Here is a 19,086-nt window from a genome sequence, read left to right as displayed (position 1 = left end):
CACCAACTGAAGTGATTTTTAAAAAACAAAATATTGGAAAACCCCATATTGCACTGAAGACTTGGGGAGGAAGTTAGCTCTATGGGACAAATTTCAAGGAATTTCTAACAGAATGTTTTTAAGACAAGACTAAAGAAGCCAGGGAGAGTCAAGCACACAACTCCCATTCTAGAGAAAGTGATCTTATTTGGCAAGAAATAAGTAAAAGAGCTATTTTGAGGAACAGTGATTAAAAGCACAAGCTTGATGTCAGCCAGTCCTGTCTATAACTCTATCTCTGTAACTTCATTCGCTAAACATGTATTTAATGAGTACTGACTGTATACCAGGCAATTACATGATATTGTGCAAGCTTAACATCTCTGAACCTGTTTCTTAAAAGATCTCTTGTAGGTCGGCTCTGAAAATCAAATAACAGCCACTCCCAGCCCTCTACAACAAGGATGACAGCAAACGCTTCTATAAGTGCTTCCTATGTGCTCAGCATTGTTCTAAGCACTTTATATATTCATTTATTTAAATCCTCATGACATCATTTTATAGATAAGGAAACCATAGTAAGCAAAGTTAAATAAATTATATGAGGTTCCACAGCTGTGCATGCAGAGCTATGATTGGAAATCAGATAATCTGTGTACAGGGCCCATGTTCTCAACCACTGCACTGCACTATTTCTTCAAATCAAATTAAATATGGTTTGATTGTTTAGTAAATGGTGGTTATTTCCGTATTTTATGGAATTGCTTTAATCACTGGTACAGAGGTAAGGGCTGCCAAGTGGAGAGAATGGAGGATAGATGGAAATCACTTTGCTTGAAAACATTTATATCAATGGCATTCAGAGAAGCTCGCCAGGAGAATCAATACACAGAAAACAATGTGGCGAGGAAGCACTTCTTACTAAGGTGGGGCTCTTACCTGATGCAAAGAGCTGCCCTCCCACGAAGGATGGCAGACAGAGCTACAGATGCATCCCTAATGGAGGCTGGTATAAAAGTCAATTCGACAGAGGAAAGTAAGTACCCAGCACTGGGACATCACCAAACATGGGACTGAACAGAGAAAACATTCCTCTGCTATAATCACACACGACCTCTCTCTATGCCCCTAATGTTGGTGAACTGGTATAATTTACATCAAGCAATCCTCCAAAGTAAAATCTAGAAGGGGACAGTACCAGAATGTCCAGAAAGAATCAAACCATGCAGTTTTATGGAAAATATTCCTTACTAGTATTCAAAAATGAGTAAAGAAAGAAAAAAGGAAGGAGTTTTGTACTATCCTTGAAATAAAAAAAAATATTTACTTAGTAAACAAGAACTGAGAGATGAGAGGGAGTGACTGAAAAAAGGGGAAAGCATAAGAAAATGCCACAGAAGAACTGAAAATCATTTTCAGAAGATTTTTCTGTGCCTAATGCTATTCATCAAGATAAATTTCTGATGAATGAATGATTTAAATGAAAAATGTAAGACAATAAATAATGCATAATAGAATATAGATGCAACTAGGTAATTTTGGGATAGGGAAAACTTTCTTTAATACCAAAACAAACCCTTTAAAGAAAAATTATTAATATATTTGATCTGGTTGAAAAGCAGATGAAAAGCTGAGAAAAACAGTGGTAAGATAATTCAAGGTGGGCTTCCTCCTACCACACGGCCTTTGCACATGCTGTTCTCACTGTGTGTAAATGCTCCTCTAATTCATCCTTCAGTGCTCAGTGTCATTGCCAAGTGTCATTTCTTCAGGCAGGCGCTCATAGCCTAGTGCATTTTTTTCCTGGGGCTGGCATAACAAATATTATCGCTGGAGGACCTAAAGAACAGAAATGTGTTTTCTCACAGTTCTGGAGGCTACAAGTATGGGATGACGGTGCTGGCAGGGTTGGTTCCTTCTGAGGGCTGTCAGGATGGAACCTGCTCCAGGCCTCTCTCTAGCCTCTGGTCGGTTGCTGGCAATAGTTGACACACCTTCTCTCCAGTTGCTCTACCTGAAATCTCCACCTTCATCTCTACAGGGCTCTCTCCCTGGGTGCACATCTGGTTCCCCTTTTATCAGGATACCAGTCATATCGGATTAGGGGCCCATCCTACTCCAGTATGTTCCCATTTTAAGTAATTACATCTGCAATGACCCTTTTTCCAAGTTCTGAGGTACTGGGCATTAGAAGCACAACATATGAATTTGGGAGAACACAATTCAACCCAGAACACTTACCTAAATCAAAGCCTCCTTTTTATATTCATTCTTCAAATACCACGAAAATATTCCTTTCCTTTGTCCCATGAGTTAGAAATGTACTTTTATAATTGTTTGTGTTATTATTAATCAATATCGATCTTCTCCACAAAACTGTAAGCACGATCAAAGCTGAAATTACTTCAATGGCAAATAGAACATCATTCATTTGTCCACCCAAAAGAAAGTTTCTCTGTACAATGAATGCCTTGGGCAAGGTGTCAAGTATACAGCAGCACGCAACTCAGGATAATCCTTGCCCTCATGGACCATGCAATTTAATAGAGAAGCAGATGATAGACAGATACATAGATATATAGATAGATACACAGATACATAGGTCCTAGACTGATGCCAGATGAGAGAGAGAGAGAGACGCCATGGATGATGAGTACAGGGACAAGAGATGCACTGCTGGACAGTGCTGGCAAGTACATTTTACTTCCTGCCCAAGTTTCCCTTTCTGCCCTGAAAAGTTTCATTCTTGGCTCCTCCTGCCTTCCTTCACTGCAGGTTCAGTCTCTAACTAACAGTAAGCAATGGAAGCTAGGGTTATCAGTACATCGGAAGCTCACTCTCTGTCTCTGTCTCTCCCTGTCTTGTCTCTGTCTCTCTCCCTCCCCGCACCCCACCCCCACTGTGTAGTGAGATCCAGAACCAATTTACTGCTGCTAAATCCAGCCTCCGGTGCAGGGATGGATGCTGAAGCCCGGAGCCCCAGACTCCCGCCTATACTCGGATGCATGTGTTGTACTTTTGCTTAGTGTTTAAAAGCATGTACACAGGTACGTAGATAACTCTGCTCTTAACACTGGCTCTGCATCTTTTTGCATAACCTAGAGCAAGTTAGTGAATCTATGTCTCCTCATCTTTAAAGGAGGAAAATAACAGTGACCATTTATGATTATTGTAATTATTAAATATTAACTATGTAAAATGCTTAATGTATTTGCATGGTTCATAATGAGGAATCATGAAACATTAACTAATACTATTAGGGCCAATCCTCTCAGCTGCTTTTCCACCAGATTCCTAATTTTCTTCTATTTTCCTATTAGCATTTCCTGTTCACTATGGTTAAAAGCACAGAAACCTTTACCTAAAAATCCTTGCCCCAAGGACTATGGAAACCCAGCACGCTAGAACTGTACTAGGCTCGAAAGGAACCCAGACGTGCGTGCTTGTTTCGAGAGACAGAAGTGCAAGGTACTTGTAGATATTGATCACAACTTGACATCTTAGCCATAAATAACCCCAGCGCTTCCCAACTCAGAACTGGGTGTATACAGGGAAAAGATCTCATAGCTGGTTCCCTGGGATCAAAATTCACCAACTGTCGATACTTTTACTACCTCCGCCTTGATGGATTTTCCCACTCTGGACTTTGCCTGGTCTTTAGGTCAGCGTTGGCCTGCTTCTCTCACCTGTTGACCTCCCAGAATTTAGATCCTGGCTTCCTACCTGTCACCTCCTGCAACGTTTGTCTTCTCTGACCTCGCCATTTTGACTACCTAAACCTATCATACCACTAGTTTTATTCTATCTGGAAAAATCTTGTAATGCCCTTTCTGAAAGCTCCCAACACTCCAGAGTACAGGAAATAAGACCTCATACTCAGATCATTCACCTTCCTTAAACCCTACTCATTACTTTGAATAGTTCCGTACTATTTTCTATCATATTGTTAATTAACATCCACAGCATTCAAAGAACTGTAGTTCACATCCCTCTGCTACCTAATCATATTTCCTGCCCTCCTTCAATCAGAAATGTGCAAAAATCTATACATGCACCATTCACAAAATAAATAGCTTTGTATCAACCTTTCCTAATTTGAAAATTTCATGTTCTATGTACAAGATTATTCATGGCTTCATTGTAATTATACAATATTGGGAAAGCTTATATGTCCATCGAAAGGGACATATAGGGAGAGGACTGGTTAAAATGTATGATCTGAGTATTTAATGGAATACTAAAAAGCTGTTAAAAAAAAGGATAAAAGTTACTTATGAACTTGATCATAAAATATTCCAAGAGATATTGTGAAAAAGCAATGTGAAAAATGGTGTGTATAGTAAGTATGTAACATTTGTGTTACAAAAAGAAGGGATTGTAATTACATGTGTCTACTTATATACACATAAAATATCATTAGAAGAATGAAAAAGAAAAAACAGTAACTTTATTTCACTTTGGGAAAGACACCTGGGTGGTTGGAAACACAAGTGAGTTGGAGATTTTTCATAACAAGACTTTTTATACTTATCGTTCTTAATTTTGAAATTTTTAATTACAATACTTATTTAAAAATGAGATTAACAAAAAGTTTCATGATTTATTCTGAAAAGCCAGTTTTGTCTGTGGCCTTTAATCATACCTTGTTTAAAAAGTAGCATTTTGTTTTAATCCTGTACCAGAGTTTAATTGCCATGAAGACATTTCAATCAATAAGAAAGATCCAAATTAAAATTAAAATTTGCTTTTCGGCCGGAACTGCCATCTTCCAGTAATTCACCAAAATGACCAACACAAAAGGGAAGAGGAGGGGCACCCGCTACATGTTCTGCAGGCCTTTTAGAAAACATGGAGTTGTTCCTTTGGCCACATACATGCGCATCTGCAAGAAAGGTGATATTGTAGATATCAAGGGAATGGGCACTGTACAAAAAGGAACGCCCCACAAGTGTTACCATGGCAAAACCGGAAGAGTCTACAATGTTACCCAGCATGCCGTTGGCATCATTGTAAACAAACAAGGGCAAGATTCTTGCGAAGAGAATTAATGTGCGTATCGAGCGTATTAAGCACTCTAAGAGCTGAGATAGCTTCCTGAAATGGGTGAAGGAAAATGATCAGAAAAAGAAGGAAGCCAAAGAGAAGGGTACTTGGGTTCAGCTGAAGCGCCAGCCTGCTCCACCCAGAGAAGCACACTTCGTGAGAACTAATGGAAAGAGGCCTGAGCTGCTGGAGCCCATTCCCTACGAGTTCATGGCATGATGGGTGTAAAGAAAATAAAAGGCCTGGACTCTGCAAATGTTTCTCTTCATTGAGTAGAAGTGTGTGTCCCCTCCCCAAAGAAGTATTTAAATCACATTTTAATTGTGTCCAAATTCAGTGGATGATGTCTTTTCAAATTTAGCAATTTTTCTTTCTGAAAGATGTGAGGTAGTTTGTTGTGCAGTGTATGCCATTGGTTAATAAACTGCCAGGTGTTATTTATGAAATATTTGTACTAGTTTGAAGATAGTCTCTAAGCTTCTATGAAAAAAGAATTTACAATAAATAAATGAAAGGTTATCTGTTGCATTATAGTTAAGCTCAGGAAAAGTTGATGAGGCATAATTGCATCATAAATAGCTGTGTTTTGAGGATCAGGAACTTTGAAGGCTGCTGTTTAAAATACATTGTTTAAAGCCCCCTCCTGGTCCTTTGTGAGTTACATGCTAGTTCTGAATTGTTTAGACCTTTCATGCAGCAGGGCTAAGAAGTGTTAAAAACTAGAATACCTTTTTTTATTTAAAGTGATGATAAGCGTTTATATAGCATCTAATATGTTACGTGATGTTCTAAGCACTTTACATAATGTACTCATAAAAGACTTGGAATAAGTTCTCTTTGCCCATTTTACATGAAACGAAGCTGAGGCAGAAGTAGCTTGCTGCAGGTTACAGGTACGTGGTGTTGGACAAAGAGTCAACCCCAGGCAGTCTGACAGCATAATCAGATCTCAGTCATCAGTGTTATATCGCTTCATATTAATAGGAATGGTTTAAAGCTACTTTGTCTAGGTGGGGCACATTCTAGGTTTTGTTACTTCCTGGATATTTTTAATTGAATGTGGTAAACATCCAGTAGGGAACTGATCACATCCCATCTCCCTGCCTTCTGTATTCTGTGATGATAACCTGTAGCAAGTTTATTTAAAATGGAAACCTTGACTAGAAACTGAGTTTTCTCTCCTTACTGTTAGAATTGAGGACAAGAACCTATTTGCAATCTTAGCAAATGCTGTGAATAGGTAAAAAAAAAAAAAAAAAAAAATTAAATTTTACCTATCTGTGGGGCTCTCACGAATTGGCAAATATTTAGGCAATGGTAACTGTATCATAATTTAATCCTTACCTGATTTTTTTCACCATTCATTTTAACACCAATTTCAGAAACATTAAAATGTAAGATAATAATGTTATTATTATAAGAAATAGAGAATTCTGAAGGGTTAGCCCAAGTCTCACCTCCAGGAGGCTCTCACCTGTCTCAATGAGCACTTTCTTCTCTTTTGTTGTTGTTGTTTTTCTTTTTTTTTTGTACTTAAAATATTTACTGCACAATTTAGAGTTGGATACAATAATCACCATTTATCTAACACTTATCCCAACCCTGTATGTTAGGTAGTATTGTCCTACTTTACAGGTAAGGAAACTGAGGTCCAGAGTTGTTAAGTACTGAAAAGAATTCAAAATCAGGTTTGTTTGACTCCAGAGCCTGGATGCTTCCCGCTCAGATATATTTTGTTTTGTATAATTTCTAATCATTTCATTTGCTAATTTTGTAATAAATTAGCAGTAAGCTTTCAGCAGATGGGAAAATTGGCAGTGCTTGGTTTTGTCCTTCACAGACCAAACTCTGGGAACTTAATTATTCTTCATAAAATGCTTTTACATGATGAGGGCATATTTTGTGGAAAATTGTGATGTTTGGGAAAAGAGCCATTTAATATACATGTGTAATTAAAACTTGCAAATATCTTTCCAGGCTTTAAATATGCAATTTTGGTTGATATTAATGTATTAATCTTTTGGTGTCACAATATTTTAAAATGGCAATATTTACAAGAGTTTATAACATTTATAACTAATACACAGTTAATAGTTAATAATATTTTCCTGGGCTTATAGGTTTCATATTTAAAAGCATCTACTCATGGTCAACTAGATTATTTAAGGTGCAGATTTGTGTGATGACTGTTTTTCCCAAGTTCCAAAGTTTAAGCTCTTTTTCTTTAACATACAAACTTCCCCTGAGCATTCTGCATTTTACAGACCAAACAGACCAATTCAGAGAAGACGCTGGCTACCCTCTGGGGAGCTCCTGAAAGCAATGGTGTGTGGTACAGCTCTGCTTGCTTCTGACGAGTTCCTCCATGAAGAACATGTTTTCTCCGCCTTGCCTGGGGTTGATACCACCAGGGAGCAATTCCACTGTCACTGATGAATGCTAGCTAGGTCAGACCTTGTCAGTGCAAATGAAAGCCTTGTGATTAGTATTCTGTACCTTCTTACTAATGAACCTTCTAATCATGAAATCTGTCTGTACTTATCATCATCTTCTAACTGCTCAGTGCCCTTGAAAGTTTAGATAAGTGGGAAATAGTACTATTGGTTTGGGGTTTTTTGTTTGTTTGTTTTTTTCTTGCAATATGCCTTTCAAAGTTAGTTTGGTGCTTGCTGTTTAGGACCCTTAGGATCAGAATCGGTTGACATTATGACAGTGACAACCTTGGTTATACAATTCCAATATGCAAATGGAAGTTACAAATACACAACAATTATGTATAATCATAATGAGAAAATCTTTTGGAAACATTCAAATTTTGAGGGGAACATTTTGAGAGTACAAAAAATATTTAAGAGTATTTGTACCAGACTTTGCTAGAAAAACATTTAATTGGAAAAATTATAAATGAAAAAGATTTTGCACTAAAAAAGAATTTTTTTTTAAAAAATGGGTGACCTTGAAGTCAATGTTTAAGGAAAAGTTAACATAACTTGAGTAGCTTTTGGCTTAAACTCAAAAATGTATATATTTTTAACTGCTCAAGGATGTATTAGTGACTGCTTCGGATCAATTACATATCTCATTAAATCTAAGATGTCATAAACTGTAAGGTGCATCATTATTTCTTATATAACTAAGAAAGAAAATTGCTGCCAATTAAATTATGACAAGGTACTCATTGCAAGTCACAACAGAGTTGTTAAAATATAGGGAAAATACTTCTTTGAATTGATGAAATAAGTATTGTAAAATAATAAGTATGTAAAAAATATGGATACTAGGGGTAGGAATGCAGGAAAACTTCTGAAGAAGTATTACATTTCCTAACCAACATTTCAACTAAACCTGTACTCACAAGCGCTTAAACCTGAATAGAGCCTATCTGAATTTACACACCCTTTGTTCTTTAGTTTTGATTGAGGAGGTACTCCACTCATCTCTGTTAATAAAATTTTAGTAATTCATCCTGTTATGTGATCCAGGGATCAGCAAATTTTTATAAAGGATCAGATAGCAAATATTTTAGGGTTTTGAACCATACGGTCTCTGATGCAAGTACTCACCCTCAGCCATAGTAGCACAAAAGCAGCCATGGACAATTAAAACTTAACTTATAGACACTGAGTTTTGAATTTCACGTAGTCTCATGTGTCATGAAATTTTATTCTTCTTTTGTTCTTTTTTCAATCACTTAATAATCTAAAAATATACTTGGGACCTTTTCTGGGAATATGGAATAGACATATTTTTTTCCTATTCCTTCTGCTAATTACAACTAAAAACATTATATATTACACATATAAAGCAAACATAAGGAGACTCTGAAAGGTAGAAGAAAGCAGACTAGCTAGTGGACTTAAGGCTCAAGAAATGATATGATGATAAGCTCTTTGGGTTTGGGAGGTGTTTTTTGGCCTTATATATCCCAGACTTGGATCTGAAAAAGCTAGAAACTCAAAAATGCTAACGGATGTAGACAAATAAAAGTCAAGCAAAAGCCTGCTCTCTTTAGCCAAAGGGCCAGAAAAGAGGCAATCTAGTAAGACAGACATGTCACTACTGATCAGATGGACAATAAAAGGAAGTACTATGAACAACTCTGTGTCCATCAATTTGGTAACTTAGATAAAATGGACCATTTTCTTTAGAGACAGAAAATACAAAATCCATACAAGAAATAGTAAATTATCTGAATAGACCTATATCTATTGAAGAAATTGAATTAATCTTCAAATAATAATCTTCAAAAACTAAAAGCACTATGCCCAGACTGTTTTACTGGTAAATTCTACCAAACATTCAATGAAGAAATCTACCAGAAAATAGAAAGAGAGACTACTTCCTAATTCATTCTATGAGGCCAACATTGCACTAATGCCTAAAACAAGTATAGACATTAGAAGAAAGGAAAACTACAGGTCTGTATATCTCATGAACATAGATGCAAAAAAACCCTTCAGTAAGGACTTCCCTGATGGCACAGTGGTTAAGAATCTGCCTTCCAAGGGAGGGGACACGGGTCTCACCCCTGGTACAGGAAGATCCCACGTGCTGTGGGGCAACAAAGCCTGTGCACCACAACTACTGAGCCCATGTGCCACAATACTGAAGCCTGGGCACCTAGAGCCTGTGCTCCTCAACAAGAGACGCCACTGTAATGAGAAGCCTATGCACTGTGATGAAGAGTAGCCTCCGCTCTCCACAACTAGAAAAAGCCCACGCGCAGCAACCCAACGCAGCCAAAAACAAATTAATTAATTAATTTAAAAAGAAACCCTCAGTAAAATACTAGCAAATTGAATCCAAAAAATAAATAAAAAGAGTTATATATAACTATAACCAAATGGGATTGATTGCACATATGCAGGGCTCTGGTTCAACATTTGAAAATCAATGTAGTCAACTACAATTAAAAGCCTGAAAGAAAAAAATCATATGAGCATATCATTAGATACAGAAAAAGCCTTTGACAAAATTTAACTCCCATGCCTGATAGAAACGCTTAGAAAAATAAGAATGGAGGGAAACTTCTTCGACTTGACAAAGATCTTCTACCAAAAACCCCAAAGCTAACATTACCCTTAATACTGAAGGATGGAATGCTTTCACCTTAAGATCAGGAACAAGTCAAGGATGTCCACTCTTACTTCTCTTATTCAACATAGTGCTGAAAGTTCTAGCCACTGCAATAAGGCAATAAAAGAAAATAAAAGCCATACAGATCATACCTACACAATGGGTACAGGGCTACTTCTCAAGTTCACTCCATAATACATAGGGCTATAATCACACAGCCTTACTTCTGTTCATACGTGTTTGTACCAGAGCTCATAAGAGCACAACTATGTGATACGGTCAAGAATTCCAAACTGAACCAAAGCTAGAACTGGGGGATGGGCCACAAAGGGCATGGCTTCAGGATAAGCCTAACACAAAATAGAAAAGAACAGCCCCAAGATTCACACATGGCTCCAATCAAGTCACCAGAAGGGTAGATGAGAAAAGGATTTTATTCAGAAATTCTAGTCATTAATAAATGTCCATTTTCCTTGGAACGATCTTTGGATCATACAGTGTTTGGGAAGAAGGAATGGCCCAGTATCCTGGTTCCTAAAATCCTTCTCCTTGTGAGTTATTTTTTGTATCTATACCCTGGCTCTATAACAAACTCCTCTAGAATTTAGGTACTTCGAGAGATGACCATTTATTGAACTGTGAGTCTGTGGTCTGAATCACTCATCTATCTCTTCTGGCTTGCTCATGTCTCCACAGCACTCAGCTGGTGGTTTGGCTGGTGGGCAGATGACTAAGACAGTCTCACTCACATGATGGATATTTGGCAGCATGGGTACCTGGGCCACGTGTCTGTCATCACAGCAGGTTAGCACAGGCTGTCCCACACGGTGCTCACAGGATTCCAGGAGCAGCAGGGGAGCCAGCCACAGAGCACTGTGCATGCCATGCCTCTGAAGTCCTGTGCTTGCTTGAGGATCAGGTCTAATTATCCCCATCAGGGTGCTGACGGCTCTCCCTGCCTGCTTGCCTCTTAGCAGAAGAACCCAGCATGCCCAGCTGGCAAGTGTAGCTTAGAGTTAGTGGGTCCCAAATAAAATAATTTCCCCTTTGAAATGAGGTCCTCATACTTCAGTGTCTCAGAGTTGCAGGGTCAGACAGTACAAGTTCCCCAACTGGGTTTCAGAAAGGAGGACAGGTCGGGCCACTTCTGCTTCCAGCCCTTGGTTCCCACATACTTGCCCACTTGGGACACAGAACCACACATTCTCACTGATTTGGAATACACTATGTCTTGGAGGATGACATGAGCCGACTTCCTAAGTGTGCTTTGACGTGCTTTTCCATCATTCTGTCAGACCAGCAGCTGCTCGATGACATGGGATATAACTGATACAACCTTGGACTCCAAAGGCACATGCCCACTCCTATCCCACAGAAGAAAGGGTCCAATGCAGTTATGTTGCCACTAATTGGCAGGTTAGTTTCCTTGTAGAATATTCTAGTGCTGTCCTCCATTGCCGCCAGTTCTGGCTTCCAGGAGCCTCAGAACTAGACAGATAAGCCTTGATGAATGGGAGCCCAAGTTGTTGGGACCACAAATAGCTTTCATCCCTGTCCCTATTGTGTCTCCATTCTTGCAACCATTTTACCAGCACAGGAGTGGCTGAGGACAGAGGCTGGCTGATGACAACTAGATGAGTCATTTTGTCTGTTTAGTGCTTCTTCAATAGTGGATAGTTCCGGATGGTCATTTACAAGTATATGGTTATCTAGGGCTATGTAACAAAATCCTCCAACACTTGGCAGCTTGAAACAACAAACATTTATCTGCATCAACTTATGCTCAGGAATCCAGAAGCAGCTGGTTCTGGTTCAGGGTCCCTCAGGAGTTTGCAGTCAAGTTGTTGCCTAGGGTTGCAGCCTGGAGACTAAAGGGTCCATTTCCAAGCTCACTCACATGGCTGTTGGTGCAAGGCCTCTGTTCCATGTGACATGGGGCTCTCCTGTGTCCCCTGGGTTCCTCATGATATGGCAGTTGGCTTCCTCCAGAGGAAGTGACACAAGAGAGAAGGAGGAGGAAGCTCCAGTGCCTTTTATAAACTAGGCTCCAAAGTTGCACATCATTACTTTCCGTTTATTCTATTCACTAGCAGTAAGTCTAGCCTGAAGTCGAGGGGAGGGAAACTAGGCTCCACCTCTTGAAGAGAGGAGTATCAAAGAATTTGGGGATACTTAAAACCACCACCACAAGTGGTACGAAGATCTTCAGACTGTGTGCCCACTCCCATAGGTCATCCACATGTTTCTACCCTACCCTACTGCTTCGTGAAGGTCATTCAGGTTCTCTGAGAAGCAAACACAGAGATGGAGTTAGCAGAAAAAATTAATTTGTTGGAGGAGGGGAGGTAACACTTATGAAAGACTAAAAGAGAAGACAGAATTTTGGCAGGGGACCGATCAAATCATGATGCAGGACTGACAAACTGCCTACCAGCTCAATGGGGAGTTCTGGAGCAAAGAATTCACCAGAAGAACCCACAAGAGGGATCTCACATTGAGCAGAAATGGGCGGGCCCACGTACCACCATTTTACTCATTCACTGGCTTCCGTGAGAAGACCATGACCTTGGCTCAAAAGTTAGGCAGATATTGAAAAAGTAAACAGCTACAGATTGTCAGCCAACCATATCCTAGTAGCATCAGGAGAAATATGTTTGGTTCCCGCTAGGTGGCCCTTGATACATCCTTGACCAGTCTTTATGGCAAATGGGCAAGTATAACAGCTACGCCCTAAGAAAGGCCTGAGGAGTCAAGGGCTCAGATCCCTCACATGCTGGGGTCTAGGTCAAACCACCACTAATCCACCTGGGACAGCAGAGGGTGAGGGTCATCTAGAATTCTCAGTAGGGAAGAAAGAGTCGGAAGACCAGTTATATCCCTGTGATCAGCTGCAGTGGAGGGTGCTGTGGTTAGTGCCACTTATGTTCTCTGTAAAGATTCTCCCAGGAAAAGAGGCCCTCTGGAATCCTGGAGGAAATGCTCTTGGAACACATATGAAGACGTGGATCCAAGGCCCACGATGGGTGGAACGTAGATGCCATGAAGCTTTTGAGGTATCTGTGCCCTCTGTCCCTGCTTATGTGTAACCCACAGTGTAAGATTTCCATTTCAAAACAGGTTGCTGCTGGGGCCCCCTGACCTTACGACTTGGTGTGTCTGATGGAATCTTTCTTGTGCTGAGCAGCCCTGGCAGCAGGGGCATCTAACGGCTCATTGCCAGGCACTCCATCTCTACCAGGGCCCGGCAGCCTATCCGGATTTGTTTTCTAAAAGTTGAATAATTATCCACTGCAGATAGGATGGCCTTGCTTCACAACTCCAAAAGTTTGCATTAAGATTATAAAACTGGAGTTTGACCACAGATTCCACACTGCATCTTATCTCACAGATACATCTAAAATAACATGGTCTGTTGAGTTGTATGGTCCAAACTGCGGTTGCATCACCTGTTGGTCTTGCATCAGAATCCCTTCCTGCCCCAGGCCCCACTCAAAACTGCTAGCCTTTCATGTTACTTAATATTTGGGCTGGAGCAGTATTTCCAAGTGTGGAATAGTCTGCCTCCAGAAACCAAGGAGGCCTCCCAAGCATCGTGTTTCATTCTTCAAGATGGAAGTTACGAGATGCAAGAATTTGTCATTCACTGTGGAGAGGATAGCCTAACATGCCTCAGACGACTGGAGCTCTAAAATATCACTGATGGAGCAGGTCCCTGAAATCTCATAGCATTAATCTCCTTCCCTCTCAAGTAAATGTATCTTGTTGAGGCATCCTTGATAAATATCAAGGATACCACTTGTTTATTCAATACAATTAGTGTGGTATCCTCAATATAACAGACTAGTGTGTTCGAACAGTTCAGGTCTTTCGGGATTATACTATGACAGGTGACAGAAAAGTAAATATAGTCCTAGGTCAAGGTTGTAAATGCATACTTTTGTCCATTCCAAATGAATATGAAATGTTTCTGATCTAATTTTCTATTTAGGATTGAAAAAATACATTTTCCTGTTACACCTACTTAAGTTCCTTTTTCACTTGGCTCTAGAAAAGGTATTTTTTATGGCATGGCAACTGCAGTTGGGGCTACAACTTGACCGAATTTATAGTATCTGCTGTAATTTTCCATCTCCTTCTGTAGAAATCAAACTGATGGATCAAATAGAAATACAGGGGGACCACCATCTCTGCATCCTTTAAGAGTGATAGTAATTTCTGCCATCCCTTCTGACATTGAATAGTGTTTTTGATTTCCTGTCTTGGCCACTACGGCAAGTAATTTCAAACACTTCTACTTGACCTTCCTTACCCACCCATCCTCAGGGCAAAGAACCAAAGTGAGGGTTGCCTTAGCTATCAAGTTTGTGCATTCAAATTATACTTTCAAGGTAGAGAAATAAACAATGGGTATATTTGTGGAACCAGTGGACCCCCTGTGAACTAGGTCTGGGCCAGGATTCTATTACTTGGCCTCATATGCCTTCAGTCTGTGGAGGGCTGTGATGAGATCTGGGGTCTCTGAGTAACAAAGTCAACTCAAGAGTCTGAGCTTAAACAGTCCTTAAAATGTTTGGGTATTCATCTTTCTCCAGAGTGTGGTTACCCAAAGAATTAATCATTGGTTCTATTGTGGTAGTATTAGATAAATTATTACCATATACGCTTTTCAAGAGTCCTTGCCATTGGAGACCTGACCTCTTCTTCGCTCAATGGGTTTGAAAAGTGGTTCAAATCTAAAAATTGGAAGAAGAATCATGAATTTTTTTGAAGCAACTGGCTTCAGCCTCCTGGTCATCCATCCTTGACTTCTCATTGTGTAAACTGAATAGTACCCCTGTGGGCTGCCCATCTGTCCTGCCTCTTTGGAGCTCCATGTTTTGGGAGCCACAGCCTCTCTATGCATCAGCTCTCCTGACTGCCACTCAAACCTTGCTCCCCTTTACCACAACGGCACCCACCTGACTCCTAACTGTTAAGCATGGCCGTTTGGTCTCCACTGTTTTAAGGGGTCATCCCCATTAGTTAGTTCAGTTCTTTAAAAGTGAAGTCTTTCCCTATTGCTGTTGTCATACATTGCCGAAAACAGTAGCTTAAAACTACGCAAATTTATTCTCTTGCAGATCTGGAGCTCAAAATCCAAAATGAATCTCCCTGGACTAAAGTCAAAGTGTTCGTTTAGCTGCATTCCTTCAGAGCCTCTAGGGCATAATCCCTTTATTTGCCTTTTCCAGCTTCTATAGGCTGCCTATAGTCCTTGGTTCATGACCGCTTCATTCCAACCTGATTCCAAAGTCACATCTCCTTCTCTGATTCTGACCCTCCTGCCTCTCTCTCATAAAGACCCCTGTGATTACTGTAGGCCCATTCGAATAATACAGGATAATCTCCTCATATCAAAATCCTTAATCAAATCTGCAGAGTCCCTTTTGCCATGAAGGTTACATAATGACAGCTGCTGGGAACCAGGTCCTGAACATCTTTGGGGGGCCGTTATTCTCATGTCACAAATAGCATCTGTTACTCTTTGGCCTGGGGAGGAGGGCTACTACTGAGATTCCTTCCGAGGTTGGTGCCCCTCTCACCAGCTCCTTCCTCACTGTGAACCATGAATCCTTAGGCCCCCTGCCCCAACCCGTGGAGAGACCTCTGGTCAGCTTCCCAGTCTCACGTGGTATATCCACTTGGCACGTCCACTTCGCCTAGTCGTTCACCATCTGCGTTGCCAACTCTGTCATTTCTCCCTCGCTTGCCATGGCTCCTCACTTTCTCCATGGTACTAATGCCAACCTTTCAGCTTGTTTGCCAACTTCGCAGGGTCCTTGCCTGGGTGTTAAATCCTGTATCCTCAGAGAGTGTTCCCATGTTGTACTTCATCCACTTTACGATACATGCCCCTTTGATTCCAGCGCCCTCACAATTCAGGTCCCTGCCTACTCTCCAGGCAGTAAGCAAGTACAAAGCTGTATACGGCGAGTCTGGCAGCAGGCAACTGGAGGACACTCTTCAAATTTTACATGCAAATTATGAAAAGCATTGGAAATAAGATGGGGAGGAGACAGTCCTGTCCTACTTGCATTGGGCAAAGGGGTTGTTTTCCTTCACCTAAAGCCTTCAAAGGCATTTATCGCAAATTTTTCTTTATTTTTTAAGGGTTTGATTTCTGTTAAAGCCTACCCACCTGTGCTACCATTCAGGTGAGACCTCAAATTGAGTACACGAAGCAAACTTTGTGTCTTACATAATATTTTATGTTTGTATGTGTAAATCTTATTAAATGCTCTAAAGAAATATAAAAGACAGTTCCCCTGAAGCAGTCCTTGAGGACACATTAGGTGTCTTTAACACAGTTTATTCAGTGTACAGTGTTCTACTTCCCATATGAAATGCCCATTCATTCCCCTCCTCATCCTTATCTTTAGAGCCTCACTGAAAATTATTTTTTTATCAAATTCATCTAGTTTTAGATATTGCTGTACTGAAGGTAGTTTCTTATTGCTCTTTCTAATTTATTTAAGTCCTGGATTTTAGGTGACATGGACTCATCGCCAGAGACAAGTTGCTGAGGAATAAGAAGAAAAGAGCAAGAGCTGAGGAGGAGACAACTCGTCTTTCCTGCCTTTATTTCCCTCATACATTTTTTTACTCCCCATATGTCTTTACCTACATGTCTTCATTATTTATTTGCTCTCCCAGCTTTTCTTTTCTTTTTTTTTTTTCAAAACAAAACTAAAACTCAACTTTATTATTACATAGCTTTTTGCCTTTACAATATTGTCCAACAACAACAACAAAAAATATTATCCAACAGTATTATAGTCATTATTAAATAGCAAGTTGTTAGTTCTAGGTTACTGAACACAGAGAAAAATTCTAACATTGCATGAAATATCATATAATTAAAATTTTTTCACTGTTAGTTTCAGTTACTCTAAGAAGTGGTTTTTTACCCCCGATTAAATTTCAAGTAATATGCTGAATAGATTTCATTTAATAGTCACTCATGATTCAAAATTATAGTATGTTGGCCAGTATTAATTGAAGTTCCCTCAACTTGGGCCTTTAAGTAAAGATATGTTTTTAGACATCGACTACAGTATACAAAAGGAAATTGTCAATAAATACATCTGCTTTCTTCATGTCAGTAGATCACATTAGTGTAATTTAGCCATAGAAACAAAAGTGTCATAAAAATACTACAGTAAAATAAGCAGCTCTATCATGAAACTGAGCCATATTCTGCTTTTTCTGTAGAGTTTGAAATCAAGTAAGTCATCATGAGAGACTGTATCCACATAGAAGAGAATTCTCACAAAAGTATTGCATGAAAGAAAGAAGAGGTGTGTTTTAGGTGTCTAAGATATAAGAATTCTATAGGGAAGTAGCTAGGGATGGGGACTGAAGGCTCAGGGAGTAATTCATGCACAAATTCTCATCAGAAAGCATTAACCTGGACACAGCTTTTGGCCCAAGTCTGGCAAATTACCAAAATTGGCACAAGTGGACTGAAGGGAAGGGTTTGGGAGGAAACATGCCCTAGTGTCTGTTGGATGCCATCTTGTGATAATAAGAGAAGCCAATCTCTGAAGACAAGGCAACTTACATGGGGGAAGAGCAGAGAAATTCACAGGGAAATGAAGTCAGAGTGTGATTGAACTGAACCTGGAGCCCTGTGCACCTCTGGACTTCCATTTGTGTGAGTCAGTAAAATTCCTTCTTTGCCTTTTGAGGTATGTTTCTCATACTTGCAGCTAAAGCATCTTAGAGGAATTCTTGACATGTTAGGGATCTTTACCACTTTTTCATTTTATGTGTTGTAAATATTTTCGCTTCAGACAACAGATTATCTTTTGTTTACCTATCAGACATTAAATCTACTTAAAGTTATGAAGACTAAAACAAATGTGGTATCAGTGTTCAATTAAGAAGACAGATCAGTGAAACAGAATATTTAACTCAAAAGACAGATTTAAGGATACAAATTAATTTTCATTAAGATAAAGTTGGAAAATGATGAATTTTTATTAGTGTTGCTTTGTGACTCATGAAACAGCAGAATAAACTGTAATTGGCTAAAGGTGTAAATGTCAAAAAGTAAAGCCATAAAAATGCAAAAATAAAAAGTAAAATAATTTTATAATCCAGGCAAAAGAAATATCTTTCTAGGCCTGATGTGAAAGGTAAAAACTATACAGGAAAAGATATGGTTACACAAAAATTAAAATGTGTCCCATTTTTCTTGTTTAGCATTCTTTAATTATGAAAGTAGGATACCATACACTGTGAGCATTTGACCTATGTATTGAGGTGCTCCTATATTGGGTGCATATATATTTATAATTGTTATCTCTTCTTCTTGGATTGATCCCTCAATCTTTATGTAGTGTCCTTTCTTGTCTCTTGGAACATTTTTTATTTTAAAGTCTATTTTATCTGATATGAGTATTGCTACTCCAGCTTTCTTTTGATTTCCATTTGCATGGAATATCTTTTTCCATCCCCTCACTTTCAGTCTGTATGTGTCCCTAGGTTTGAAGTGGGTTTCTTGTAGACAGCATATATATGGGTCTTGTTTTTGTATCCATTCAGCCAGTCTGTGTCTTTTGGTTGGGGCATTTAGTCCATTTACATTCAAGGTAATTATCGATATGTATGTTTCTATTACCATTTTCTTAATTGTTTTGTTGTTGTTTCTGTAGGTCCTTTTCTTCTCTTATGTTTCCCGCTTAGAGAACTTCCATTAGCATTTGTTGTAAGGCTGGTTTGGTGATACTGAATTCTCTTAGCTGTTGCTTGTCTGTAAAGCTTTTGATTTCTCCATCGAATCTGAATGAGATCCTTGCTGGGTAGAGTATTCTAGGTTGTAGGTTCTTCCCTGTCATAATTTTAAATATATTGTGCCACTCCCTTCTGGCTTGCAGAGTTTCTGCTGAGAAATCAGCTGTTACCCTTATGGGAGTTCCCTTGTATGTGATTTGTCAGTTTTCCCTT

The 19,086-nt window shown here is 39.4% G+C and overlaps 1 protein-coding gene and 1 pseudogene across 1 annotated transcript in view; one reads left to right on the top strand and one right to left on the bottom strand.

Annotated features, from left to right (window-relative positions):
• Positions 1-19,086, bottom strand: part of CRB1 (crumbs cell polarity complex component 1) — a 295,880-nt gene that overhangs the window by 247,726 nt on the left and 29,068 nt on the right. The window lies entirely within an intron of this gene.
• LOC130850327 (60S ribosomal protein L21-like) lies at positions 4,761-5,454 on the top strand (annotated as a pseudogene).

This window comes from Hippopotamus amphibius, chromosome 3 (assembly GCF_030028045.1).
Source record: "Hippopotamus amphibius kiboko isolate mHipAmp2 chromosome 3, mHipAmp2.hap2, whole genome shotgun sequence".
Taxonomy (NCBI): domain Eukaryota; kingdom Metazoa; phylum Chordata; class Mammalia; order Artiodactyla; family Hippopotamidae; genus Hippopotamus; species Hippopotamus amphibius.
Note: the sequence above shows the minus strand (reverse complement) of the source record. Positions and strands in the feature narration are given on the sequence as shown.